The 18,875-nt window shown below is 43.4% G+C and overlaps 1 protein-coding gene across 6 annotated transcripts in view; it reads left to right on the top strand.

Annotated features, from left to right (window-relative positions):
* The window catches only part of BACH2 (BTB domain and CNC homolog 2), a 187,873-nt gene that overhangs the window by 42,553 nt on the left and 126,445 nt on the right, over positions 1–18,875 (top strand). For all 6 annotated transcript variants that reach the window (XM_042016346.1, XM_042016344.1, XM_042016342.1 and 3 more), the window contains one exon: positions 909–995. The gene's annotated coding sequence lies outside the window, so the exon portion shown is untranslated. The remainder of the gene's footprint in view (positions 1–908; positions 996–18,875) is intronic.

Genomic DNA, 18,875 nt, shown 5'->3' with positions numbered 1-18,875 from the left:
GCTTTCATTGTGTATGCCCTTGTGAAAGTAGGCAAGGGATCATGTGCACATGGTTGAGTTGCATCTCTTTAAGTGAAGGGGTTTGTTTTGTTTGCTTTCAAAGAAAGCAATGAAATACTGACTCTAATGGCACTTCCAGTACTGAAAATCCAGTTTCCTTTACTTATGATGTGTCTTCTGGCTATTCAGGGAGGTTGGGGGTGGGGGGTTGAGGTTGTGTCTTCAGTTGGATTTCTACGGTATAGGCTTTTTTCTTCCTTATTTAAATGTAGAAATGTCTTCTATGAAGTGTATTGGCAGGAGAATTTGACACTAAAGCTTAAAGCTACTAATATGGGAAGCAAAGAGTAAACACAGACACTAAAAGACCCTTCTGAGAATTTTAAGTGGAATCACTACTTAAATAATGTTGTAGGTACAGAGTACGGGGAAACTTTATGATTAAGTAATCTACCATCAATGCAATTTTGCGAGTATTATTTTTACATCACTGCTGTGGTTATTAGTGGTATGTATTTGCTGTTGACACTGAAAGAAATTTAATTAGCTTTCTCTCCCTCCGTATTTCTGCTTTTGGTGGCACTGTCTGCTTGGCATTGGTCCTGGTGCTGCCAGGCAGGATGCCCTGGGAGGAGGGCAGAGGATGTGGGCATAGGAGAGCTGTGTTCTCCTGTGTAGCTCTACAAGTGATGGGCTGTGGTATCTCATCTGCCTTTTCAAACTGGCATCTGTTGCTTCTATTTGATCAATGAGTGATTTTGGGGAAGCACTTTTTCTTGTTTAATGTTTTTATGAGATGAGGCAGAAAACAAAAGACCTGAATATCTACTGCAAAACTGCTGTAATGCAAATAATAGATAATGGCTTGCAGTTAATCAGTTTTCTCTTTTGTGTTGTTTTTCACACAGAGCAATGAGGCAAGAGAGAAGTTTTTACAAACAGAAAAATGTGATTGCATAAACATCGTTGTTGGCAGGAGGACTCGGTGGATTCAGGTAATAATGTGACACCACTTTTTATTCTGCTTTAAAAACTGGCTGGGTTTCAGGCTGCCGGTGGCCCTTTGTCAGAGGCCGAGGAGTAGAGGAAGGTGACAAGGTATAACAAGACCCAGTAGCTGGCTGTTAATTCATTCAGACCAGATGAGAGGGTGTGGGTGTTCCCATAGTGCTGGTGGTTGGTGAATAGGGGAGTGATGCTGGGGCTGCAGTAGCTTCCTTCTTTATGTCAGGCTGGTGAATCTGAGACTGGGTTTTTTTGTTTTGTTGGGGTTTTTTTCATGGGTTTGTTTTTAAGCCTAGGAGATTATCTCCTTCAACCCATTACAGCTGCGTCGATGTAGGTGGAGAAGCTCCATGCCTGTTTCATGGAAGAAGGTCAGATGATTAGCTGTCCCTTCCGACTGCAGAACTCTGAATCTATGAATATTTCCCTTGAATTCCCCCTCTAAAAGGATTTCTGGATCAGAGCAGATCATTATCTGCTGAAAGACCCAGACATAGACCTTTAGAGAACTACTGCTGGTTGTTTTCTGTGTGAATGAAGACAATTTCTCATTGCATGGTTGTAGGAAACCTGGTGCGTGATGTTTGAGCGTACTACTAATGTTTGCAACATATTATCTTAAAATAATGGACTTTAACATATTTACATCCTCTTTTGTAGGAAAAGTAAATTGCTAGCTAAAATGCATCTCTTATGGTTTAAATCATTTTATTTATTTCCCTCACTGAAGGGGAGTGCAAAATGAAGGCAGGGGGAGTTTACAGTGCTAATTGCACTCCACATTTGTAATTGGGAGCAGATCCTATCCTCAAGCGTCTTAGGCAATCCTAGTGAAGTCATCAGGCTTTTCACAAGCATATGGTTTTCCCCACGCCTGTTTGATTCTAGGATAAGGGCCTACAGTGTGCTTTTTCGTTCACTGATTTCTCATATGGAGCAAGTTTGAAAAATATGCATCTTTTCCAACACAGACTCTTGGTTTCCAGCAACGGTTGAAGAGGTTCTGCAGTATTTTACTGAGAAACAGATCAGTGAAGCTCATTGCCTTAGACTGAGCTGTTTCTAACTGGCAAGCGCATTTTCTTCATTAGGTGCAAGGTGGAGAAAAAAGCAGTTGTGGCTTTGCATTGCTGTAGTCATGACCAAAAAGGATGTGAGGGGGTGTGGATTTGATATTTCCTAAAGCCAGCTTCTTTTTAGTATTAAATTGCATACTCCAGGAAGCTAGTTGCTGTATCAACATTGGTATAATGACACATTATTAAAAAAATCAATATCCAGTCATAGAAACAAGTCTTGGTGTAAGCAGTCGGGTGCTTACAGCTGTGATTTGTATGTATTTGCAAATGTAATGGGCTTTTTTTTTCCCTCGTAGCACTGGTAACTTGGATAAACACTGTATGTGTGAGTCATTGCAGAGTATAAACTTATTTTAAAGGAGCAAGTGCTGGATTTGCTGAATATCCTATTACTTGCATCCCTGAATACTTACTTGTAATGGGTCATGATTAATCTTAAATTGGCCAACCTGAGGGGAAAATTACTGCTGATGTCCCATAGGTACTTCAGAAACAAACGGAATGATGGAAGTGCTTTAAAAACATAAATAGTAATTAGAATTCACAAAATCATAAAGCAAACATATGGTACAAGGCCTTCTAAAATATAACACTTGAAAGCTTTTTTTATCATTTCAGAAAGAGCTTGTTTAGTTATCACAGGAAAAGTAAATATTTTCATTCCTTTTTCTTCAGCACACTCTCATTCCATTCCTCTTTCTCCTTTTCTTTTTATACTTCTTTTTTTTCTCCCCAGAGCCTTCTTATTTTGGTGGGACAGGGGACCAACACCTAATGTGCATAGAAAGCCCTACATGAGAGCAGGAGATAACACTGCTAATGGTCCTCCTGTTGTTAGGTACATTCCTGAGGTCCTTTTGCAGTGTCGGCATGGAGTTGATGTAATCCAAACTGAACATTCCCTGTGCGCATGTGTGCATGAGTGAGATGTGATGGTCACTGCAGCAGCTCCTGGACCACTCAAGAACACACTTATTTTTTAATGTGATACCCCAGACATTGGTGATGAGGGATGCAGTCCGTCTGTGTACACATGTGCAGCTCACGGAGGGCAGAACAACGCAGCATCCCTGCTCTTCTGGTGAACCTGTGGTGGGGTGGCTGTGGTCTCCACCGCCTCGAGCCATCAGTGGGACAGGGAGGCAAAGTTGCTGCTGGAAAGGCACGAAGGAGGAAGATGGGGAGCAGAGGAGTGGGGAGCCGGCTGGGGATCGGGGGCCACGGAGGAAGACACAGCTCCAGAGGGAAATACTCTGTGCTTTGCAGTTGCTTGTGTGGATAGAAACCAGATGGTGCGCTGGAACACCCGCTCGCTTGGGCGGCGGCGGAGCCAAACATATGGTTAATGGTTAGGAGAAAGAGCTTTTCGAGCCAGGGCTTTGCTGACTGCCTCGCATTACAGATTGTTGCAGTGTGTCATTACATTGCCAAGCTAAGTGCTTAATACCCGCTGCGGGCGCTGGGCAGGCATTTGCAGGAAGGATGCAGAGGCTCCCCGGTCAGGGTGGGAAGCTGACATCATGTACGGCCCCCTGCCACACCCCCCCACGCCCCCTTTCCCCTCTGGAAACCCTGTAAATCTCCCCATGTACAAGCCCAAATCCTACAGCAGGCAGTTTTCCTGTTCTGAGTGTCTTTAAACCATTTATTTCCAACAGGGTATAGTTGGTTTTGCCTTTTCTTGAGCCTTTTTTTTGGGGTCCTCAAGCAGCTGAATTCACTGAGGCTTGCAGCACCACGCTTACATGTCCGGCATCCGAAGTTCCTGCTCTGGGATCTTTGGGCGACACCAGACCCCATGTTATCTAAGGAACTGCTGAGCTCATTCATCTCCTTTTCACGGCCCGCTTCCTTTTATTTTTAGCCAAATTCGTCAGGCCTGACAGGCGGGTAATTTGAGCCAGAGAAAGGGCAAAGCTCCAGGTCCTTTCCACAAAGCAATTCTTCTCCTCCCTCCTGGGAAGGCTCCAAACTTGGCCTGCTCCAGGCAGATGGATTTGTTGAGTCATGTGAGATCATTTACACAAAAACACAGCGAGGCAGTGAAAAGGAAAAAAAAAAGGGAAAGAAAAAAGAGAAAAAGGTGGGGGGGAAGGGGTGGGAGAGCGTGCACTGCCAGGGCTGCTGCGAGCGTAGGAAATGTGCTGCGAGGCAGCTAGACAGAGGAATGCAGCAGATTCATTCTTGTATAAGGTAATGTCTCGTTTACAGTACAGGGTGGAGCCAGCACGGAGGAGAAATCTCTCGAAAACAGATTACTCATTTAAAACAAAAATCCTCCTTAAAATAAATAATAATAATAAAAAATAATAATAGTAAAAAAACCAAAACAACAACGCAACCAGCAAGCAAGCGGCGCACACGGGCGCGCAACAAAGGAGGCGTTGTTGACAGCACTGGATTACAGTAGCGGTAAACTCCGGGCTGGGAGGTTGCTGGAAAATGAGTTTGCTCCGTGATGCAACTGGAGTTTGCTTTGTCTGGCTGCCAGTGCAAGTGGTGCGGGGGAGACCGGGAGCCCAGCGGCAGCAGGGCGAGCTTCCCTCCATCCAGGGATGGTTTCGGACAGTGGGGAGGGATGGAGGGAACGGTTAACAATCCTGGGCGGACAGACTGGGGGGGCATCATTAACAGTGACAACGAGGGGAGATATGCATGGAGGGGGTGGGAGAGAACCTCTTCTTGCTTTGGTTTTGAGCTGATTGTGCATCATCTTCACTGCATCAAGGAGTAAATTGCGTTTGTTCAGTTGAATGTGAATTTTGTTTTCATTTGCAACCTGAGCTAACCTCAGCATGTTGGGTTTTGGTTTTTTAAGTGGGCGGTAAGAGAGAACATGAAACTTGGAGCTTTTCAGATCTTGTTACATCCTAGAGAATTAGGTTGGGTTAATTTATGCAGTGTTCTAACAAGATGCGTTCAAACCTTTAAATAGACTGTATTTAAGTATTGTTAATATAACTCCCAGTTACTCCGGTTTTCTTAGCAAGGCAGTATCTGAATGTTACTGTTTTGTCCCAGTGGTGATTAAAAATAAAGAATAAAAGTAGAAACTGGAACTGGAAATTGCTGGGAAACATGCAATAAAACAAGTCCAATACAAAGTATTTCCTAAAATTCTCAGCAACTGTTGAGGAACTTGGGGGAGCACGTAAACAAGGGTTTGTATTTTAACATGACCCTCTCCCCTGCTGAGTAGTATCTTCTGCATTGCTGTCTCCACAGCAATGTCTGTTGAGGTGCTTTCCTCTGGGGAGGGTTTGTCTGGAGCCTGCCTCCCTCTAACTTGACCTTGTCTTTCCCTTTTTCTCCTCCTGCTTCTTTTTTTACACTTTTGTCTGAAAGACGGCTGGCTTTCCCAGCCTGCTTGCCCTGCTGGGCTGCGCCACTGAGCACAGCACGTTCGGTGTGGGGAGAGCCTTCCCTTCTCGCGCTTACAGGTTTTCGCACTTGGTGGAAACCTTTTGTGTTTTCTGTCTCTTGATGAGGCTGCCTCATTACTTATGTACAAGGAGCACTTGGCAACACCCCAAGTCCCAGCTGGGGTCCTGCACTGCACAAACCTGCCATGGGTCCCTGCCCACCAGCTGATGTCTGGTGTGAGGATCTGCAGAGGGATAGAAGTGTAAAGATAAGGAGTACAGCCAGGCTTGGGACCTATATGGTGCAAGAAGCTGTGGCCGTAGCACAGCAGCCTTTAATGGGGAGTGGCTGTAGGTTGCTCCCAGATCCTCGGAAAGGTCCTGGAGAAGGACAGCATTGTTATTTATTCTGTTTGCATAGTTACTGTAACTTTCTTTCCCTTCTTCCCCAAAAACCTAATCATCCTACATTTTCTGTTGCTGTGAGCAACATTTCCTGTTGTTACCCAGAGCTGCAATTCCAGTTAAATTCTCACTTTGTAAAGCTAATCTCCCAGCAGTGGGTGTGGGATTTCCAAAAGAAAAGGCATTTGTGAAGAGCCAGTTTTTAAGATTTTTGTCTTAGTGGACAATTCTGCAAAACTCCTATTTAACTATTCACATTCATTATAGGTTGAAAGCTCTAGCTTCGTCTCTATTTATGGCACTTAGAAGACTTGTAGGTTTTTCATTCCCCTACAGAGTGCCCCACTCCTCAACGTCTCCTTTTTCCGCTTCAAAGATGCCACATGTGTTGCTTTTTGCATCTTTACGTCAGACAACCAGCCCGACCAGGCAGGTTTCGGGAACTGTTCATGACCTGTCTATCGGGAAAATCAGCCTTACTCTTCCTTCCCCCTCTTTCACAGCCGCTCAACTTCCTCTCCTTCTTCTAAAAGTGTGTTGATGCTATCAGCCCCCTAATTCTTTTATCTCACTTCTCCTATCGTTTCCATTCTTCTGTCTGTCTCATGATTAGACTAGAAATTTCTCTGCCGCTGCTGGCCTCTTCCCTCCTCGCACGTACTGTGGCGCTGCCTCCTTCGGGATCTGAGGAGGGATAAGTATGGAGTTCATGCATGTTGAATCATGTCCTGTGTTTGGCATTAGTTTGCACAGGTAGAGGACATTGTCTGTGGCAATTTTTCTTTCATTTAGTAGCTTTAAACTACTAATTCTCTCCATCCTAGTTTGGAGGATGAGCAGGAGGTCCCCACCAGGGCTTGGTAAGGGAGGCACTGAGAATCTCCTGCTGAGGTTGCTTAACCTTCTTATGTTGTGCCAAGGAGAGATGCTCTGGGAAATAACCTCAAAATAAATAAATCCCTAGCCTGCCTTCCTCCTAACAGAAAATTATAGAAGTTATAGTGTAGTGGTGGCAATTTCTTCTTTGTCATGTGTTCATCTAGAGGGCATTTCAGAGGGAGAGGCAAGATTTGTTCTAAACAGATTAATCTAAATTTCTGTGGACCTTTAAATGTGTGTAAATTTTTCTCATCCAGCAATGAATTGGCGCAGCAGTGAAGTGCAGGACTGTTTGTAATGTATTCGAAACCTAGCTGTTTTCTGGATGCGGCCAAATCCTATTTACTGTGATTTCCCTGCTTCCTTTTTCCTCCTGTCAAGCCTTCTGGATAGCGGCTTTTCTTAACAGCTTGTTTGTAGAAACTGCTCCGAAAATCTCCCAGTGGCTTCACTCTTCTCAAAGCAAGGGAAACTCTGGGAGCAGCTTGTTATCTGCTTATCATCCAACTTCCATTTCTGTTAGAGAGTCTCTGTCAGCCATAGACCAAACAAGCTTAAATCTCTTAGCCTTCCATGTGGTCGAGCACAGCAGAGGTAAAAGTTCTTTTGGAGATTAAACTTTGCAGGTTGGTTAAGGGATACATCAATCCAGACATTACTTTGTGTATAAAATTGCCATCTTGAATTCCCTTGGAGCATCCTTAGGGAACCTTGAGAGTTGAAAGATGCTAATGAGGATGTCCAAGCCCCTTCTCCCACTGCCTTTGCAGTAGCAAGTTTTCAAGTCTGTGTTAAAAAATACCAAGTTGTTTTAAGGCTCTGTTCATTTAGTTAGCTTTTCACTGATAGTTCCTGTAGCATTACTAACCACTAATGTGATCTTTTCGTTTTTTGCCTTGATTTTGTTATAAATTAAATTGGTGTCAGCAAAAGCCACTTCTGATCAGATACTGTAGAAATATTTTTTTTAACCTCTTTGCAGCCTTTGTATGATTAATTGGAACATACTATTGCTTCTTGATAAGTTCATTCATGTTTAATAGCTATTTGTGAGCCATATTTGGCTTTTAAGTGGATGTATCACAGCTCTTGAAGAATTTTGGTGGCTAAATAGCTGGGATTAGACACTCCAGTTGCTCTTGCCAATTGTTTTCCTGTGCTCATACTGAACTCTGTCTGTTACAAAAATATTTTTAATAACCTTGTCAGATTTGTTTAAGGAAAAGAGATGTCCTCATTTTTCAGAGAAGTTTATCTGGGAGTGAGTGGAATTATATTGATGGTTTTTTCTCACTTGATCAAATTCTAAGTGCTAAGATGAAAGGCCCACTATTACTTGCAAAAGTAAGACTTGCTTTTGCAGGAGTGGAGTAATTTATCTTCTGTATCTGCTTTGCTAATTGCAGCCTGTAAAGACCCTAAAGAGTCCCTCTAGTCAACAATTTCTTTACTGCAACCAGTGAAAAATCAGATTTAAAATGCACTTAACTGGTGCTCTGTTCCGCATTTAATACGTCTTGATTACTGTGGTCACAGCATAAATAAATATATTTGATTGCTTACTGGATCATGCAAATGTTGGATGCCTTCCTCCTTCATGAGAACACTCCTTGTATCAAAGACAGCTGCTGTCATAGAGCCCCAAGCTGTTGATTAGGTAAAAGGGAATGCCATATATAGGAAAATAAACCAGCACCCACAAGGTATCTTCTTAGTAGAAGCTAATGAGATTTATGTTAGAAAATTCAGCTTGTTGTTTTCTGTTTGAATACTTTTTCAAAATTAATAATAAAATACTGGAAAATGAACTTGTCATGCATTCTGGGCGAACGGCATAAGTAATTAACATGGGATGTCTGTCTATTTGTTTTTGGGTTGATTGCTAATTGGCTTCCACATAGTACCGTGAATAGGTTTGAAGCCCCTGTGGTGGGCTTGGACTAGTCTGGACCAGCTCAGACTTGTTGCTGCCCTTCTCCATGGTGTTCACTGTGGTTAATGGTGTCCAGAGGGATGGCAGAACCCAGATAATTATGATTAAAGAATTCTTCTCCTGGGATTCACCGCTTGGACACAAGCATCAGTGAAGCCCTTTTTGCAGTCAGTGATGTTGTAGGCAGTGGGACCACATAGGGAGGCTGTCGTGGGTAGCACTGCACTGCTGAGGGTACGGGTGGCACAGCCAGACCTGCTCAGCTGGCACTGTGTGAGCGAGAGGTTGAAAGGACAAGGGTAAACCACGGTCTGAAACAGACTCTTGCCTCTGTCAGGTCTGTTCTTGGGTGACACTCATTTGGTTTCGCAGCTCAAGTGTAGCAAGAGTTTCACCCCAGCCCACAGGCTGACAATCACACGCCCAATGGGAAGTTATTTTTCTGCTGGGTTTTGCCCCCTGTGAGAGTTGTCATTGGACGTAACCAGTTAAGGTGCAGAGGTTTGTGGGGTATCATAGCCTGGTCACCATTTAGAATAAATCTTCTGTGATTAATTCTCCATGGGGCAAAGGGGGAGAGGATTTCGTGCCCTAAACTCTGGAAAATTTTTAGTATTTAATGCTAATTTTAACCCTGAAGGATCAGTGAGTTAAGTAGAGCTCAAAGTGCTGCAGTTAGCCTTCATCAGGAAACACTGGATAGTATTGCTGAAGGAGTGGTGACGGCAGGGAGTTCCCATATGCATGTAGTTCCACTTCTAGTAGAACTAAAGGTTGGTATTTCCAAACAGAAGTGGAAATGCCCGTGAGTTGGTGACACATATTTTGGTTTTCAGTACAGTAGGTGGCAGGAGAGACAAAGTGACAGCTTGGCTGGGATAGCTGCTGATCCATGTGCCGCAGTAACAAATGAAGGTCTACGCCCAGTACTGTGGAATAAACGTGACACTGTATTGCTGGGTGCTTTTGTGAGGTCTGTCGTATGGTGTGATCAACACAATGACGTAACAGGATGGGAACATTAGACACACATATTGCAATGTCCCCGTGTCAAATGCCACAATGCGCACTCGTGTTTTCCTACGGTGTCTTTGGTACATGTCAGGGACTAGAGGTCTTTTGGCAGCCTACACCAGTCCCAGTTACGACTGCTCATTGTCTTTCTCTTGCTACGTTGTCCTTGGCCAGGACTTGCCCCATTCCCTCATGTGCCAGTGTTGGTGCTTGTGAAGCTGACCATAATATGCTTGATTGGGTGATGCCAGTCAACAGTTAACTAAGCTGAAGATGCGGTTGGATTTTGTGCAGCTCAGAAGCAGCATCTCACCTCACGGTTGTGAAACTAGTGTTGAGGTAAAATAAGTAGTAGGAAAAGGGACTGGCAAATTCAGGGTATAGAGTGCAGCCTTGATCAACCCTATCAAATAGGATGGAAGGCAGTGAAGTAGGCACCAGAGACCTCTCTAAGCGAACAACTGGTATACTTCAGGGCTTCTGATCTGCAGTTGCATAAAGTAGCCTTAAAAGCTGGAAAAACTTTTTAAGTATGTAAGAGTCTTTCCTGATGGAGAGGCACACTAAATAAGTGAAATTAGTGGTGGTTTCCCTTTGTCTCTTAGACATATGTCTCCCTTTATAGGTGAAAGGGGATATTCCTCATCCCATTTCAGTTAAGGTGAACAGATTGTTTCCTTTCTTATTTACGGGAGATTTGGTCTCCCAGTGCCCCCAAGGACAAAACCTGCTCTGGAGCATGTGTAACTTGAGCAACATCAATGAGATTGTAAAACAGAGAAGGTGTTTTGGCTCTGGGTTTGTAACTGGAGAAAGGAAGAGCTTTTGTCCATTGATCTTTATGGAAATTAGTGCATGGCTAAAATATGCCCACCTGTTTGCTGTGCTTTTTTCCCAAGAATTGTTCCCTGAAGGACTTTTGGTCCTGGTGGAAACAACTTCATTGTGCAGGCCTGCCTTAGAGACAAAAAGAGCCGACAGTATTTGGCTCATACTTGTCAGAGGAATCTTTAGTATATATACCAGCTTCCAGTGATGACTTTGGCCCTCCTTTTATCTGTATTTGCACATAAACTTTGAATTCTGGCATATCAAAATATGCATGTGTGATGGCCTAAATTTTGCATCTTCATAAGATGTCAAGCCCTGTTTCTCAGCTCCGTTATTTATGTTCTGTTTCTGTGCCCACTGGTTTCGTAAGATTGTTGTCTGCATTTTTTCAATACAGTAATGCTGTTTTCTTCACTGAAGATGACTGAGAACTGAACTGGTGTTGAAGTTGTAAAACTGCTAGTGTAATGTAGTAGCAAGGACAATACATCTTTTGTCTTTGCTGGAGAGCCTGACTCCCCCATAGATAGAACCTGAGCACTTCATACTGATGAAAAATGAAGGCAGGAACCCAGTGATTTATTGAAGGCCATGGAGGAAACCTGAAAGGTTGAGACCTCCGTCTCTTCTACCCCACCCCAGGAAGCTGAATCCTCTGATTTCTAGTATGATGAAGTTTACTTCCTCTTCCCCTGAGAAACATGAGACTCTTCCCATTGGGAAAATATTTGTTCTTGTCACGGCAGGTACAGACACACATTTACAAATTTGGAACCAAGTTTGACTCATTGCCACAAAAGCAGGCACATTTAGAGAGTAGCTAGTTACAGCTGTATTGTGCAGAATGAAAAGGGGAATTGATCTGAGGGGCACAAACAACAGTTAGTAACTGCTCTGTTGTTGCTTCACATACTCAACTCTTTGAGGTTTATCTGGACCAGAGGAGGGATCTGGGCATACACTGGGTTTAAGCAGCTTTTGGACTTCTCCATCCCTTGCACCCAGGATAGGCCTTTTTTCATAGAAAAGCCATTTGTAAAGAATGGGGCCTTGTTGGCCAGATTTTCCTTGAATGGGCTGGTATCTTGCAGAGACTGGTATGCTGATAGAAACTGTACGGCTGCAAATAATTAGTTGGTTCTGTAACCAGGTTTAACTGTGGAGGGCTCTGCTTGGTGGAGAGGATCAGGAATGAATTCTTATTATTTTAAAGCAAAAGCTGTCTGAGGCTAATTATGAAAAACATGCCAAGTTGAAATACTCATTTTTTAAAATTAATTTCCATAAGCAGCTCATAGACAGGTTTACGCTGCGCTGGAAGAAGTCTGACTGCATTTTAATGTTGATACCTGGATTGGTGATTAGGAAAACATTGTTAAACAACTGGAGTTTAAATACCAGTACAGCTTCATTGTAATAATTTCCCCAAAGGCACATTGGTAATTCTGCTAAATAGAGAGTTTAATAGACTTTAATAATGTGTACTTGGGAGACCCTATACACAAAGGAATAATGCATAAAACATTCATTATAGTAAACTGCTACCTTTGCACGTAGAGAGGAATCTGTTGGAAGAAAACTGTTGTGTTGAGTGTGGCAACATGTTGGAGAGTGTTAACAGACAGAAGTCATTGTCACCCCCTTGCCTAATTCACCTGCTGTGATTGAAGTTGCATCATTTTACTCAATGGTGAATTAATTATTCGAGGTAGACATTAGTTTATTTTCTGGAAGTGCTTTGAAAGCTGGTGGGCCATGGTGGTTCACAGGGCTTTGTTTTTCTTTGCTATGCTGATTTAGTATCAAGAGAAGAGGTACCCATGGTAGGAAGCACAGAATAACCCCATTAAAAAAAATGCCATAAAAATGTTAACATTTAAACAACAAAAAGCAACCTTAGCGAGTGGCTCTAAGTGCGTTTAGTGTTGTATTTGGATTTGTTTTCACTGTGCTGCTGCTGATGGCCCTGATGGAGAACAGGCGAGAAGAAGGAAGGAGCAGATGCTTTTGGTAGTACAGTAAGGCATTTATCTCTTTTAATGAGGTAACATCATTAGTGCTGACAAAGTGCTGCAAATCCATACGTGTAATGGACTGCTGCTGTCTTTCAGTAGTGCACAGGCTGTTGTATTTCTGAGCATTTGAATCTGCTGAATCACAGGTCCGGCTTTATCTCCTGTCTGACGCTGGGTTGGATTTTTTGGTGGTTTGTTTTTTATTTTGTTTGTGTTGGTTTGTTTGTTTGGTTTTAACCATTTTATCCCCCCCCGTGCCCCCCCCCCCCCCATCTTTGCCTTTAATGTCTGAGAACTGAAGCACTCCAGGATATGTGTTGGGGCAGGCAGAAGGGTACCCATTTTCCAAGCATAGGAGCTGATTGAGGTGCCACGTGTCTATTGCAGTGCAAGGACCTTCTCTTTAACTGGAAAGAGTGAGGTTGGTTATATCTCTTTGAGGCTGATTCCTTTTGCCTAAGGTGGCTACAGGTTTTGGGTTGAGTTTTTTTTTTTTCCTTTGCCCTCTGCCTGTTTCCTTTAGAGTAGTGGCATAATGTCAGCCACAACAATCATGTCAGCCAGTGACACTGGCGTTCAGTAACAAAGAGCTGCAGAAAAAGGGAGAGAAGTGGCTGTGGCACTGGACAAGGAACAGCAGCAGTTGGAGGGAAATCTACAGATTAGAGCATTCCTCTGTACAAAATCTGTCGCAGTAAGAATCATGTGCACTGCTGTATTCAAGGTGTCCAAGGGAAGAAGTGAGATGTGTGTCAATGGATATGTGTCCTTTATGTCTCACTTTTCGGATGGTAAGCATTACAGCACACAACTATAATAGTATGGAAATAACAAAACTTCAACCAAACAAATCTAAATTTTAAAAAGGTGGGAGGTTTTAATAATATTTCTGTTAAAAATTACTTAATAACCCCAGAACTCCCATCAAAACCTCCACCACAAACAGGCAACACAATCTAGCCATTTGAGCTATGCTGTGTGTTTATCAGAGAGCCATGGAGTGACGCTTGGGCATCCGTGCTAATTCCAGGAAGAGAGCCTGTCGGTAAAAAAGATTCATCTGAATATATCACGCACACCAGAAAAAAAAGTGGTTCCTCTTTCTTTTTTTTTATCTGCATGCCCCTCCCATCCTGGGCTTCCCAACACCTGCTTGTGGTGAAAGAATATAAACAGAATTGCAAGATTCCTCAGCATTAACTGTTGCCTGACAGTCCCAGCTAAACACTGCAAGGCCATCCCATTTTTCCTCTTCATTGTTTTTTCTTGATCTCTGCTACACATCCAGTGAGCCTCTGTAGCATCCTCAGGTGGATCTCCATGGTTTTTTGCTCTGCCATGAACTGAAAGTCAGTTGTGTTCACCAGAGTTGAAATGAATCCCGATTTGGGGGTCTCTCACTGCCCACCCCTGTTATGTTACCCTCACACCGAGTGGAGGGACATGACTGAGAGCCAAATAAGTCACAGCTGGTATGTCCATATATCAGCCTGTACTGAAGTATTATCCAGTAGCAACACCACTGAGTGGAGGTTTGGGACAAGACTACATAAAGCTTCATTAATACTTGTAACTTTTGTTAAATTTATTTATTTAACACTGGAGAGATCCAAGGGTACACTTCAGTGATGGGTACAGTCAGCATTCCCCACTGCTGAACTGAAAGCATCGTTCTGCAAAGCAACAATCTCACTAGTGGTTTATTGCTTCCTCGTGTTCCTGACTGTCTTGAACTGGTAGAAAGTAATGGCCAACAGGTCAACGAAAAGGTATTGTCTTGGGAATACTTTAGGGCTTTTAGAGCTTTTAGATCTTTTTTGGTTTTACACACACACCCACACCTCATTGCTTCTATAAATCATCATTTCTACAGCACATACCAAAGATTTTCTGTGCTATCTTACTCCAGCAGTGAAACCAGAGTTCAATTACCTCTCTTTCAAGGCTGGGATTACAAAAACTTTACACCGTCTCACCTCCTCTCTTGCTGCAGGCACTCCAGTGCAATAAATAAATACTTGGCCGAGTTTTACTGCCCTTTACCCTATTAACTAAAACCAAATTCCTTCTGCTTTGTTGAAGGCAAGTCGTGCCTGCTTCTGTTGCTCCAGCCAGCAGTTTCTCAACCAGTTTGGCTTCTCAGGGACTGATTAATTTTTAGTGACTCTGAAACAGCTACCAAACCTTTCTGTGATTGATGTATGAGAAGAAAGTAACATTGTCCATGGCTCTTAGGGAGAGAAAATAGCTGGTCATACCCTTTCCCAAGACTACAGATGACCCATCTTCACTCTCGTTTCTCTAATAAAACTGAGGTGAAAGTGTTGTGATGGAGGGCAAAGAGATAGGATGGAAGGGTTTGACAAGTAAACAGGTGATAATATTACAGGCTTCTGTATTAAGGTTATCTACTCCTTTTTTATTTTCTTTCTTGTGGCCAGTTTATTAAAAATATTTTAGCACTTGGCACCACTTCTCAAGAGGACAAAGTGCAGGTCTGCTCATCAGTACTGTTTCAGGGCAGACTTAGAGGTGATGCAGCCACAGGCTTGGCTGCTTGTCAGGCTTGATGCTTATTTCTCATAGGAACTACAGGGCAAAGCCCTGATAGAGAAGGGCTGCTCGTCAGCAACTGCAGCACTGGTGGGCCACAGTGTGTTTGCCTGGCTTTCCTGGGTGGTCGACTGTCTCATATGCAGCACATGGAAACAGATCTTTTGGAATGTGAAACCGTGCCTTCTGCATTTCTCCCACAAGTATTTTATAGTTTTGACTGGCATGTGCAAAGGAAATGGAGAATAATAGAAGAAAAAACTTGTATAATCCTTCAATTGTGCTTCCCTTCCATACTAAGGTTTTGCATTTAAGGTAAAAAGACCAGTCTTGTGTTGTTGCAAAAGTCTTTTTTGAAAGTTTAGTGAAGAGTTTTTTGGTAAATGAGTAAAGAGGTGGTATTTTTCTTTTTTCCTCCTGAAACTCATCTCCAGTTTAGGTAGTGGATATGCTCAGAGAAATGGAATCTGATTCCTGGTTTTACAGAAATAGGTTGTGAAGGGACCCTGAATGTTTGGGGATTTTTTTTTTTTATGTCCTTTCCTTTTTAGTAAAGGTGTTATAAACCAGTAAGTATCCGGGCTTTCAAAAGTCTCATATGTGAACACTGTATATGGGATGAGAAGGATGTTCTGTCAGTGTGGCTGCCATTTACTTACTAGCTCTGTGGTCTTGGCTCTCAACATTTTGTTGAGAGCATGTCTTTTAGACAGGCCCTTGCCAGCAGGACTCCTTTCTCCCTCAGGTTCAGCTGAACAGCATGGAAAAGACAGCCCGCAGATGTAAGAAGTTGAACTTTCAGAGTCCGTGGAAGATCCAGCTTTGGTCCAGGATAACCTTTGTGCTGCCAGAGAAGTTGCCTCCCCGTAACAAACAGAAGGATCTTTGCCTTGGAAGTGAGAGTTTAAATATACACAAACATGTGGAAGGGGCATTGCAGCAGTAATGGTACTTGTATAAATAGCAGTAAAGTAGTGCAAGAGTATGGAGGGTGAATGAGCATGTGTCAGTCAATAGAAATGCTTGCTTTTCCCCAGTTCTGCCTTCAGAGGTAGCTTCGTTCTCTACGGACATGCTCCTGGTTTTGTGAGGAATGCCTGAGGGCTCAAGTCACTTAGCTTCTGAGCTTTGTAAATCTAGGTGTAAGTGTTTCGTTGTTTGCAAGGTGCCTTGCAAACATTCTCTGGTGAGAATGTGTAAAAAGTATACATGTAAAAAGTACCCCTGCCTTTGCAGTGGCTTTCAGAGTAAAGATCTGCTTTGTTAACTCAGTGGCTCCTTAGCCTGCTTTTTCAGCACTGAGCATGCACTGAGATGCTTCCCAGTGGCTTACAGCTCTTGGTTTCATGTAGCAAGAGCAATCTATAGTCCAGGGGTGTACAGGTAAGTGAGCTCTTGAGAGGTCTGTGGTAAAGGAATGATGCATTCAGTGTGATACTTGGAGAAGGTGAATATTCTGACAGTTTCCCATTGTGTCACGCTACTCCATTTTGAAAATTGTGCCTTCCAGTTATCGTCTCAGTAGAACAAGGCACTTCTCTTGGGCTCCTGGAGGAGCCCAAGAAGTGTACACTTAATTGCTTTGTGAATGATGTGAAGCCTTGGAATGCAATCTAGCCATTGCTCATTAACTAGCTGAAGCTATTAAACCTGGACAGCAAGCAGGACTGAGTCGTCCGCCCTTGATTGCAGGCAGCTAATGGAGCTGTGGGAGCAAGCTGTGACTGCAGAGTGGAATTGGCAGTAGACTCCCAGCAACACTCCCTGTTTTGAACTTGCCCTACACTCCATTTAGACTTCTGGCTTTGAGACAGATGATTTCAGAGCAGCGAGGAGGGGGGAAGGCAGAGCGTGGAAAGCATTGTCTTCCCAGCTATGTTAGCTTTGATCGGAAGTTAAAAACGAACCAGAATTCAAATGGCACTGGTAATGTGACATTGAAACCTGCAGAAGCAGAGGGATTTGTCGTCTGGCCATGGCTGGCTTTGATTATTGATTTGTTCTCATGCAGGTGGTTCCATATACAATATTAAACAAAAACAATTCCCCAAATTATGTGACTTGGCATCTTCTCAGTGTTTCTTAGCTCTGAGGGAATCAGTTGATCTTACAAAGCACACATAGAGGTGGTTTGGTACCCATGAAACACATCCTGTCTTGCAAAAGAGCATAGTAGCACTTTCTTGCATCTTTACACCACTCTAGCAGCACAGGAGAAAACCAAAATCAATAAATGTTGAGATTTTGTTTGGGTTTTTTTCTTCACAGTAGCTTGAAATAAAATGAAGACAGTTGGGATTTGCCCAGGAAATTTGAAGTGTTTAACCTTTTAAACAGAAAAGTGTTTAACCTTTAAACATCTCTTCAACTGGAGATAGATACAGCCCTGACTATGTAGTGTTTACCTCTAGAGCACTCTTGGCACTGTGCTGGAGCATTGTTTCAGATGAGCTTGTGCTGCTGTCTGAATCGCCAGGATCTCATTCTTCAGCACTCACATGCCTCCTATCCAGTTGTACTTTGTGCCCAGCCTTATTTACCTTGTGGGTTTTGCCAGGATCACAGCTTGGTGGTGTGGCTTCGGGCCCAGTCAGACCATCTGTCAAGAAGAAGGGGAGGAGAAGGTAGTGGTTTTGACATGTTGCATGAAGAACCACGTCCAAATGTGCTTTGAAATCTTTGTTCTACTTGCTTGTTCAATACTTTCAAGGTGCTGTGTATTGTGGAATATTTTTCCATTGTGCTGCCTTACTTTCCCTGTTGTGGAGAGATCTTTTCATTTCTAGTCTGGATTCGTACATTTTGTTTGTGCTGCTGGCAGATCCTATCAACACCCACTTTTCACTGATATTTAAACTTTAAAAGATAAAATAAAAATCTTTGGTGTCATGGAACACTGACTTGCTTGTAAAATAGTTCTATATACCAGAGATGCTATTTAAAAATATTGTAGGAGTCTAGTAATACATTAGCATTTTATGCATTTCACTCTGAGCAGTCCCAAAGTGCTTAAACTGTAGTGCACACATGCAGCCCTGCGGAGATGCAGCTCCCAGGACAGGGGCTGTAAACCAGCCCTGCATTTGCTGGTGGAGGGATGGGTACAAGCAGCTTAAAGCAAAGCAGCCAGAAAAAACTGCCTTCTGGAGGAAAATGCCATGTCTAGGTGTACGACCCCCAGGAGTTCAGCTCGGGATGCTGTCAGAGTTGCCCACCCTGGGATCATGAATCCGTGTGTGGACCGGGACTCCCTTAGCCTGAGTTGCCTGGGTTTTGTCACAGCCGCAGGTACAGCCCCCGACCAGCACTCGAGGCCGGATATCTGGGGGGCAGCTGTCAAACAAGTGTCCCTGTGGGCTCTGTGTTAAGAACTCGTTGCCTTTAATACTCTTCACTGGACTACCAGCAAGTAACTCTTCTGTTTGTCCGCAGCTACCAATGGAGTCACCCTCTGTAGCTGTCGGCTGGGCTGGGCCGGGCTGGGCTGGCTTACGGAGGCCACACACGGGACCAGCGTGCAGGCAGGCAGCTGCCACATGTCCTTTGGTGGCTGATGATTCCTTACAGCATGCTGAAGTGGTTGTGTCTCTGTGTGTGCAAAACACGTTTCTCTGCATCATCCTAGGTATCCTTCAGCCCATTTTATATTTGTGTCCCTTAGAAACCAATGTGTGAGTTGATCTCAGATTAGCTGTTCTAGACGTAGCTCAGCAGAGGGGAGATGTAGAGCTGTAGTGTGAGGACAGAAAAAAACATTTTTAGATGATTTTGAGATGGCAATTACATCATTCTGGGAAAT

The sequence above is a fragment of the Corvus kubaryi genome, unplaced genomic scaffold (genome assembly GCF_017639235.1).
Source record: "Corvus kubaryi isolate FWS band 111438036 unplaced genomic scaffold, C.kubaryi_AGA036_p1.0 split3-73, whole genome shotgun sequence".
Classification (NCBI taxonomy): Eukaryota; Metazoa; Chordata; class Aves; order Passeriformes; family Corvidae; genus Corvus; species Corvus kubaryi.
Note: the sequence above shows the minus strand (reverse complement) of the source record. Positions and strands in the feature narration are given on the sequence as shown.